At 38.1% G+C, this 9,649-nt stretch overlaps 1 pseudogene; it reads left to right on the forward strand.

The window, feature by feature from the left end:
* Window positions 1-8,311: 8,311 nt before the first annotated feature.
* LOC138173933 (dicarboxylate carrier SLC25A8 pseudogene) lies at window positions 8,312-9,301 on the forward strand (annotated as a pseudogene).
* The last annotated feature ends 348 nt before the right edge of the window (window positions 9,302-9,649 follow it).

Below are 9,649 nucleotides of genomic sequence, written 5' to 3' on the forward strand. Positions count from 1 at the left end.
AGGAATAGTTTACCTGTCAGATTTATGGTAAACAGAAGAATTTATGACCAAACAAGAGATAGAAAGCATTATGAAATGCAAGACGGATAATTTTGATTACATTAAATTGAAAAGTTTTTGCACAAACAAAGTCAATGCAACCAAGATTCGGAGGAAAGTAGAAAACTGGGAAAGAATCTTTACAACTCACACTTCTGATAAAGACCTCATTTCTAAAATCTACAGAGAGCTGAGTAAAATCTCTGGGAATACAAGTCATCCCTCAATTGATAAATGGTCAAAGGAAATGAACAGGCAGTTTTCAAAGGAAGAAAATAAAGATATCTATAATCATATGAACAGATGCTCTAACTCACTATTGATTAAAGAGATGCAAATCAAAACAACTCTCATGTACCACATCTCACTGGTCAGATTGGCTACCATGACAAAATAGAAAAATTATAAATGCTGGAGATGTGGGAAAATTGGAACCCTAATGCATTGTGGGTTGAGTTGTGAACTGATCTAATCATTTTTGGATGATTGGAATTTGGAACTATGCCCAAAGGGCTATAAAAATGTGAATACCCTTTGACCAGCAATACCACTTCCAAGGCTATATCCCAAAGAGATTATACAAGTGGGAGAATGACCTGTATGTACAAAAATATTTATACTCTTTTTGTGGTGCGAAAGAATTGGAAATTAAGGAGATGCCCATCAGTTGAGGAATGGCTAAACAAGTTGTGGTATATGAATATAAAATAATGCTATGGTGCTATAAGAAATGAGGAGCACACAGTCTTCATAGTGAACTGGAGAAATTTATAAACTGAGTGGGGGGAGCAGAATTAGAAGAACATTGTACTCTATTACAGACACATTGTATCTGTGATGACTAACTTTGTTAGACTTGTCTCTTCTCAGCATTTACAGGTTCTAAAACAACTACAAAAGAGTCATGATGGCTATCCATATCTGGAGAAATAATTATGGAATCTGAACGCAGCTTGAAGCAAACTATTTACTCTCTCTGTTTTTTGTTTTGTGTTGTTTCATTTCTTCTCTCTCGTGGTTTATTCCGTTGGTTATAATTCTTCTTTACTACTTGCTATTGTGAAAAATGAACTTAATTTGAAGGTATATATAGAACCTATATTGGAATGCATGGCATCTTGGGCAAGAAAGGTAGGGGGGAAAAATTTTGAATTCCAAAACTTGTGGAACTAAATGTTGTAAACTAAAAATAAATAAATTTAAAAGAAAAAATATCTAAAGCTTTCTAAATCTCATATTCTTCCTGTATGAATTTCTCTAATAATCAATAAAGTCACTTTATAGGGGAAAAATGAGATATAATGGTTGCCTTTTCTTCTGCAATCAGCGAGGGAGAGTTCCCTAATGAGTTGGCTATTCAACTTCAATGAAAAAAAAACTATCTCTGAGCAAACAATGATTGGTAATCTTGGGTTAAAGTGACAGATCATGATTACCCTAAGGACTGAACCTTCTTCAAAGGTCTTTGGAACTCTCACCTCTCATAGATTATGGTGCAAAGGTAGTTTTCATTTTGCAGCTGACTCAAGAATACATGGTTTATTATCTGAGTTAGACATGTCAGTTACCCTCAACCTGGTTTAGCCAATCTGCCCAGATGATTTTTACCAGATTGTGACTGCTGCAAGTGCTACAGTTTCTTGGAGTCACAGGTGAGAGTTGGGTGAAAATCAAACACCAAAGATGGCTAAGCAGCCTTAAAAAGTCCTTGGCAAGCCCTCCTACCACAGATGCTAATCCTTGATAGACCTTAAATGCCTTGGTGAGTTAGGGAGTGTCTATCCCAAGCATTTGAAAACTTCTTGTGGATTTAGTGTATGAGAACAATTTGTTCCAACAGCCATGAAGGTGGCTAAGGCAGGCACTGTGGGACAATTAGAGTTTGGTCAAACATTGAAAATGCCATGGTCATCCAACTGTATCCTAGGATATTTCTAGTCATCTTAACTTTTGTCTTGCCACTGGACTTTGATGACTCTGGAAGAAAGAGCGACAATTTTGTGCAATTCTGCCTCACTTAAAACCAGTTGACATCCAAATCAAAACATCACTCTGTGATATCATTGGTCCACTTTGAAATGAACAATAACAGACATGATTTCAAAGAGATTAAAATTCATATATTCCACCACCTAGAGGTCAATATACAATAATATGACTTAACTAGACAAAATTTAGAGTTAGGTAACCATTTGAATCTTAGAAAGAGGCATGCACAATTATGCAAATAGTAAGTGTTAGAGGAAGAACTTGAGGTCAGATCTTTCTGATTTCAAATCCAGCAGTGTACAAAGATAGATAAATGTTAAATAAATTGATTTATACTTAGATAAATGAAAGATAGAGAAAACATTAAGTGATTACTGTGATCCAGGTATGATGATAAGTACTGGGGATGCAAATACAATAAAACAAGATGGTCCTTCTTCTCAAGGAGCTTATGTTGTAATAGGGGAAGACAAAGCATAAAGGAAAGTGGAGGGTAGGTGGCATGCTGTTGGTGGACAAGGTACTAAATTACATGGTTTCACCTCAGTTAATACTGTCCCCATGTAAATCTTTATTTTTAAACTTTGTTCAACAGAAGCAGTTTGAAAACTCAATTCTTGTCAAGCAAATAGTAAGCATATATTACTCGAAGAGTATGCCCTAATAAAGAAAAGTTTCCAGCATTATTTCACACTGAAAGCACCATAACTGCAACCCTTAAGTGAAGTTACTCCTCATGAAGAACACTTGAGACAGTATGATTGTTGGTATCATTCAGTTGTGTCTGACTCTTTATGATCCCAAAGGTACTAAGTGGTTTGCCATTTCCCTGTCCAACTCATTTTATAGATGAGGAACTGAGTCAAAGAGATTTAAGTGACTTAGAGTCTCACAGCTATCAAGTATCTGAGGCCTTAAATCCAAGAAGATAATTCTTCCTGACTCCAGACCCAGCACTCTACTTGTACTTGATTATAAAGACCTGAAGGTCTGGCATGTTAAAGACAGGTTAGCATTATTCTGAGACGTTCTAGAAGATAGACCTGTGGGAAAAAGATGGAGAAAAGTTACTGGGAAGGAAATTTTAGGTGAGGAAAATTTAGGAGATAATGAGTCCTCCATTACAGGTGGTCTTAAGGCAGAAGTTGGATGATCACTTGTCAGAAATATTGTAGATATAATGTATCATGTAGGGTTTGGGACTATATTGCCTTTTAGCTTTAGGATTCATTGATTCTGTGCCTATAAGTCAAATATTTTCATAATGTATATTGTGCTGTTCTTCCACATTCAACTTGAAAACAGCTCTTTCAGTGCTGAAACAAATTCCTGTTGGTCACCCTTAGATGTTTTTTTTCTACTGTTCTCAAATGTTCCCAGCAATTTTTCCAAGCCATTCATTTATTAGTGCAACTTGATTTTCTTTCTCAATTGTACTTTTATACTTTTTCTGAGTTCAAATTCCAGCTAAGATAGTTACTAGATATGTGACCATGGGCAAATCATTTAACCTCTTGCTCAGTTCTTTAATTGTAAAGTGAGGATCATAATCCTCCAGGGTTGCTGGGAGGATGAAATGAGATAATATTTATAAACTGCTTAGTACATTTTCTGGCATATAGGAGGTGCTAGAGAAATATTAACTATTATTAGTAATAGTAATAATAAGATATTATATACTATTTTTATATTACACACTATTATATTATAATAGGTTATATTATATATAACTATATAAATATACATTATATTATATATAAATAAATGTAAAATATATAAATAAATATAAAATATATTATATATAAATATATGATTGATAGATAATTAGTAATCTATTATATATTATTATATACTATTTAATTTAATAAAGAGGTCTACAATTTTTCAAGGTAGTTTTACATTTTTCCCAAAATTTCAACATTTTATTTAAAGTTTTGATTTCCAAATTCTATCCTTCCCTCCCTCTCCTCAGCCTTCCCTGAGGTAGTATGCAATCAGATTATAGGTTATACATGTACAATTATGTAAAACATTTCCATAGTAGTCATTTTGTACAAGAAGACTCAAAAAGAGAAAAATAATGAAAGAAAGAAAATGAAAAGTAGCGTGCTTTAGTCTATATTCAGTCAATATCAGTTCTTTCTCTGGAGGCAGATAGTGTGTTTCATCATTAGTCCTTTGGGATGGTCTTGGATCATTGCATTTCTGAGAATAGCTAAGTCATTACAGTTCTTCATTGATAAGTATTGTTACTGTTTTCTTCTGGTTCTGTTAACTTCAGTATGCATCAGTTCATATAAATCTTTACAGGCTTTTCTGAAATCATCTTGCTTAATGTTTATTATAGCAAAATAATATTCCATTACATTCATATGCCAAAACTTATGCAGCCATTCTCAAATTGATGGGTATCCCTTTCCTTGTCATTTCTAAGCCACTATTAAAAAAAAAAAAAGTTACTATAGTTTTTTTTTTAAAGATAGGCTTTTTTCCCTTTTTCTTTGGGTGTCTTTGTGATATAGACCTAGCAGTGATATTGCTGGATCAAAGGATCTGCAAAGTTTTATAATCTTTTGGGCATAGTTCCAATTCACTCTACAGAATGTTTGGATCAATTCACAGCCTTGTCTTATCATCTACAAAGAGTGATAGTTTTGTTTCCTCATTGCCAATACTAATTCCTTTAATTCCCCTTTCTTCTCTCATTGTTATAGCTAACATTTCTAGTACAATATTGAATAATAGAGGTGATAATGGGCTTCCTTACTCCACCCTGGTTTATATTGGTAAAGCTTCTAACTTATTTCCATTACAGATAATGTTTGCTAATGGTTTTAGATAAACATTATTTATCATTTTAAGGTAAGCTTCATTTATTCTTATGCTCTCAAGGGTTTTTAGCAGATATTGATGTTGTTTTTTGTCAAAGTTTTTTTTTTCTGAATATAGTGAGTGAATAATATTATTTCTGTTCGTTTCATTATTGTCATGGTCAATTATACTGGCAGTTTTCCTAATGTTGAACCAGCCCTGAATTCTTGGTATAAATCTTACCTGGTTGTAGTACCTGTTCATTGTGATATATTGCTCTAGTTTCTTTGCTAGCATTTTATTTAAAATTTTTGCATCCATATTCATTAAAGAAGTTGGTCTACAATTTTCTTTCTCTGACTTGGCTCTTCCTGTTTTGGTATCAGCACCATATTTGTGTCATAAAAGGAATCTGGTAAGGTTCCTTTGCCTATTTTTTCAAATAGTTTATATGGAATTGAAATAAATTGTTCTTTAAATGTTTGGTAGAATTTGCTTGTGAATCAGTCTGGTCCTAGGGAGTTTATTGATGACTTGTTAAATTTCTTTTAGTAATATTGGGTTATTTAATTATTATATTTCTTCTGTTGATAGGGGTAATTTCTATTTTTATTGTAGCCATCCTTTTCATTTATTGGCATATAGATGGGCAAAATAGCTCCTAACAATTGTCTTAATTTCCTCTTCAATGATAGTGAAATCACCCTTTTAATTTTTTATACAAGTAATTTATTTTTCTTCTTTCTTTTTGTAATTTAATTAACCAATGGTTTCTCTATTGTTTTTTCCCATAAAGCCAACTTTTCCTTTTATTTATTAGTTCAATGGTTTTCTTCCTTTCAGTTTTATTAATCTATCCTTTGATTTTCATTATTTCCAGCTTGGTGTTTAAATGAAAGTTTTTAATTTGTTCTTTTTTTAGTACCCCCCCTTGCCTTAAGGTGCATGCCCCATTCCTGCTTTCCCCTTTATTTTATTGATGGAAGTAATTAGAAATCTATATTTTATCATAAGTAATGCTTTGATTGTATCCCATAATTTTGGAATGTTGTCTGTTGTAATTTTTTATTTTTGCTTTTTGGAGGGGAGAAGGAAAGGTAATTGGGGTTAAATGATTTGCCCATGGTCACATGGCTACTAAGTGTTAAGTTTCTGGGGCCAAATTGGAATCCAGGTTCTGATTCCAGGGCCAATGCTCTCTATTCATTGTGTCAACAAGTGTAATGGGAATGTAAATTTTAAAGATCTTCCCTGCCCCTAGGCTAAAGTGCACCTGGAGCCTGGGGTGGGAGGCTTGTTTTTCAGTAGATACTTCTTGATTGGCCAGTGAGTCAATAAGGTTGTGACATTCTCTGAGCCAGGAGAAGGCTATATAAGCCCTGATGTGTAGCTTTGTTTTGGGGCTCACTTTGAGAAGTGTTCTGTGATTTGATCAGATGAAACTCTGGAAAGCCGTTGTCCAGAGCCCCCCTGGCTTTGAAACCCAGATGTTGTTTGGTATGGATGTAATGGTTGGACAATTTGGAAATCTATCTACTTGATCTGTTTTTGTCTTGATAATTCTGTCTGTATACTTTGAAGTTCGGGGTGCTGACCTTTTTCCCCTGAACTAGGTAAACGATACATATTTGACTGATTAAAATAAGCTTGTTAACCCATTTTGAGTTGCTTTCTTTTATCAAAGCAGATCAGAGAACCTGTGTTGGCAGACACCCTGAGGACGCTTGGGGTGCTTGCTGCTACAAAATGGCGTCACGAACAGGATCTGCAGAGTAAAAGGAAAGTATGGGGACTGGGATAATTGTTTGTTTCCCAGTTGTGTAGCTGTGACTCTGTGGAGCCGTGGAGCAGGAGAGAAGAATGGCCTGCATGCGGACTTCACTGAGCTGAGAGCGAGAATGGTGAGCTGCCTGCATCGGGACCTGGGCAGAAGCCAGGAGCGACTGCCACCTGCAGGAGGAGAAGGAACCCAGGTGTTCGGAATTCAGCCACAGGAAAAGATAAGAACTGAGCAGCAAAGCAGGGGCACTGAATGTGTTTCCTTGCTGCATCCCACAGTTTGGGACCCAGGGGTAGAATGGACTTGTGACTATGGTGGGTGGGATAAAGTGCCTTGGACCCCCAAGGACTCCCCCTTGTTGGTTTTGTTGCCCAACCCCCTCTCTGTACTTGGAAGCAGGGGCTGGAGTTGTGTGAGGGGTAGGACATCCCCTCCCCCCAAGAGAACTTTATTTGGACTCTTCTTTTGAATTGAAGTGATAATGCAATGTACTTTGTGTTTGTTTAAGGCCCAGTGGCTACTTTGGTAACTTTACTTCTGTATCTTGAAAATGTGACCTAAGGGATGTTTAATGCTAATTCAAAAGTAAATTGTCTATGCCATGGGCATGAAAGATCTTGGAGCTGAATGTAATGGGAATGTAAATTTTAAAGATCTTCCCTGCCCCTAGGCTAAAGTGCACCTGGAGCCTGGGGTGGGAGGCTTGTTTTTCAGTAGATACTTCTTGATTAGCCAATGAGTCAATAAGGTTGTTACATTCTCTGAGCCAGGAGAAGGCTATATAAGCCCTGATGTGTAGCTTTGTTTTGGGGCTCACTTTGAGAAGTGTTCTGTGATTTAATCAGATGAAACTCTGGAAAGCCATTGTCCAGAGCCTCCCTGGCTTTGAAACCCAGATGTTGTTTGGTATGGATGTAATGGTTGGAAAGTTTGGAAATCTGTCTACTTGATCTGTTTTTGTCTTGATAAATCTGTCTGTATACTTTGAAGTTCAGGGTGCTGACCTTTTTCCCCTCAACGAGGTAAATGATACATATTTGACTGATTAAAATAAGCTTGTTAACCCATTTTGAGTTGCTTTCCTTTATCAAAGCAGATCCAAGAACCTGTGTTGGCAGACACCCTGAGGACGCTTGGGGTGCTTGCTGCTACAAAATGGCGTCGCTCTCTCTTCACTGTGTCACCAAGCCACCCCTGTGTTGTTATTTTTAAAGGAAATTATCATTTTCCTATGATTTGTTCTTTGACCCACTTATTTAAAGGATTAGATTATATAAATTCCATCCTCAGTGCTTGCATAAACCTCCTGCAAGGCACAGACTTTGTAGTGACCCAGCTGTGAGACCTTTGGTAGCCCCCAACCCTCTGGATGCCAGACTCTGCAGCAGGCCTCATGCCCCCGCTGCCTCCTCATGTTTTCCTCTACGGTCCTGGGCACATAGTATGATCATTAGGTGTATAGTTTCCCAACAACTTTCTATGGAAAATCAAGGGAAGTGGGCCATGGTGGCCATGAGCAACTTTGAAGAGTGGGACACCTTTAGAGAAGCTTGATCAAGGTGCCATCATCGTGAGACCCTCCAGATCAGGACTCTGGCAGAGTTCCTCTATCTCGTCTTGCTCAATCAGGGGAGGCTATCTTCCCATTTTTCCTCTCCTTCCTGGGAAGTAGCAGAAGGCCTGTATCAAATCATGGTTGGATTTAAGCCTCCAGATTTGCCCCCAACAGCCACCTTAAACTTCCTTGGGGCTGGCACTGCTGCCTGCATTGCTGACCTCATCACCTTCACCCTGGACACAGCCAAAGTCTGACTGCAGATTCAAGGAGAGAGCCAGGGGGCTGTCCGGGCTTCTTCTACCACTGACCAGTATCAGGGTGTCATGGGCACCATTCTGACCATGGTCAAGACTGAGGCCCTGGCAACCTGTACAATGGGCTGCTGGCTGGGTTGAATTGCCAGATGAGTTTTGCCTCTGTTTGCATTGGCTTCTTTGACTCTGTCAAGTAGTTCTACACCAAGGGATCTGAGCATGCAGGCATTGGGAGCTGCCTTCTGGCAGGCTGCACCCCAGGGGCTCTGGCAGTGGGCATAGCCCAACCCACAGATGTGGTGAAGGTACGTTTCCAGGCCCAGGCTCATGCAGGTGGCAGCTGGAGATACAAGGGTACAGTGGATGCCTATAAGACTATCACCAGAGAAGAGGGCCTTCAGGGCTTATGGAAAGGAACTTCACCTAATGTTGCCCACGATGCTATTGTCAACTGTGCTGAGCAGGTTCATCAAAGATGCCCTTCTGAAGGCCCACCTTATGGCTGATGACCTTCCATTCCACTTCATATCAGCCTTTGGGGCTGGCTTCTGCACCACCATCATTGTTTCCCCTGTGGACGTGGTCAAGATGAGATACATGAACTCTGCCATGGGCCAGTATGCCAGTGCTAGCCACTGCACCCTCACCATGATTTGGAAGGAAGGACCCCAAGCCTTTTACAAGGGGTACATGCCTTCCTTCTTCTGCTTGGGCTCCTAGAATGTAGTGATGATTGTCAGAAGCTCCCTTCTGAGCCCTCTCCTGCTAGCTTTATGCCTTATCCTCCCCCCACTCTTTGAGTCCATACCCCATCCTGCCTCCTCCTCTACCATTTTATTTTCCCCTTATTCCTCTCCTCCCCTGCCTTAGCATTGAAAGGACCCCCTACACCCCCCCTTAGAGTCAGCACCATTTAAACCTTCTCCATCCAGCCCACTTCTTCTGCCATTGTAGCCTCAATCAGTTCTTAAGCTCCTTACTTCTAATAAAGCCAGACCAGAACCCCCCCCAAAAGATTATATAAATTCCAATTAATTTTTCATCTCTGTTTCCATTATCCATTGTTCAATTTAATTTTTAATGCATTATGATGTGAAAATGATGTATTTCTATTTCTGATTTTCTGCATTTGGTTGTGAGGTTTTTATATCTTAATGGTTAGTTTTCATGTAGGTTCTTTGTACTGCTGAGAAAAAAAAAGTATATTTCTTTTCCCAT

This window comes from Petaurus breviceps, unplaced genomic scaffold, assembly GCF_028583685.1.
Source record: "Petaurus breviceps papuanus isolate PSGF00001 unplaced genomic scaffold, PetGlider_PUasm1.0 67, whole genome shotgun sequence".
Classification (NCBI taxonomy): domain Eukaryota; kingdom Metazoa; phylum Chordata; class Mammalia; order Diprotodontia; family Petauridae; genus Petaurus; species Petaurus breviceps.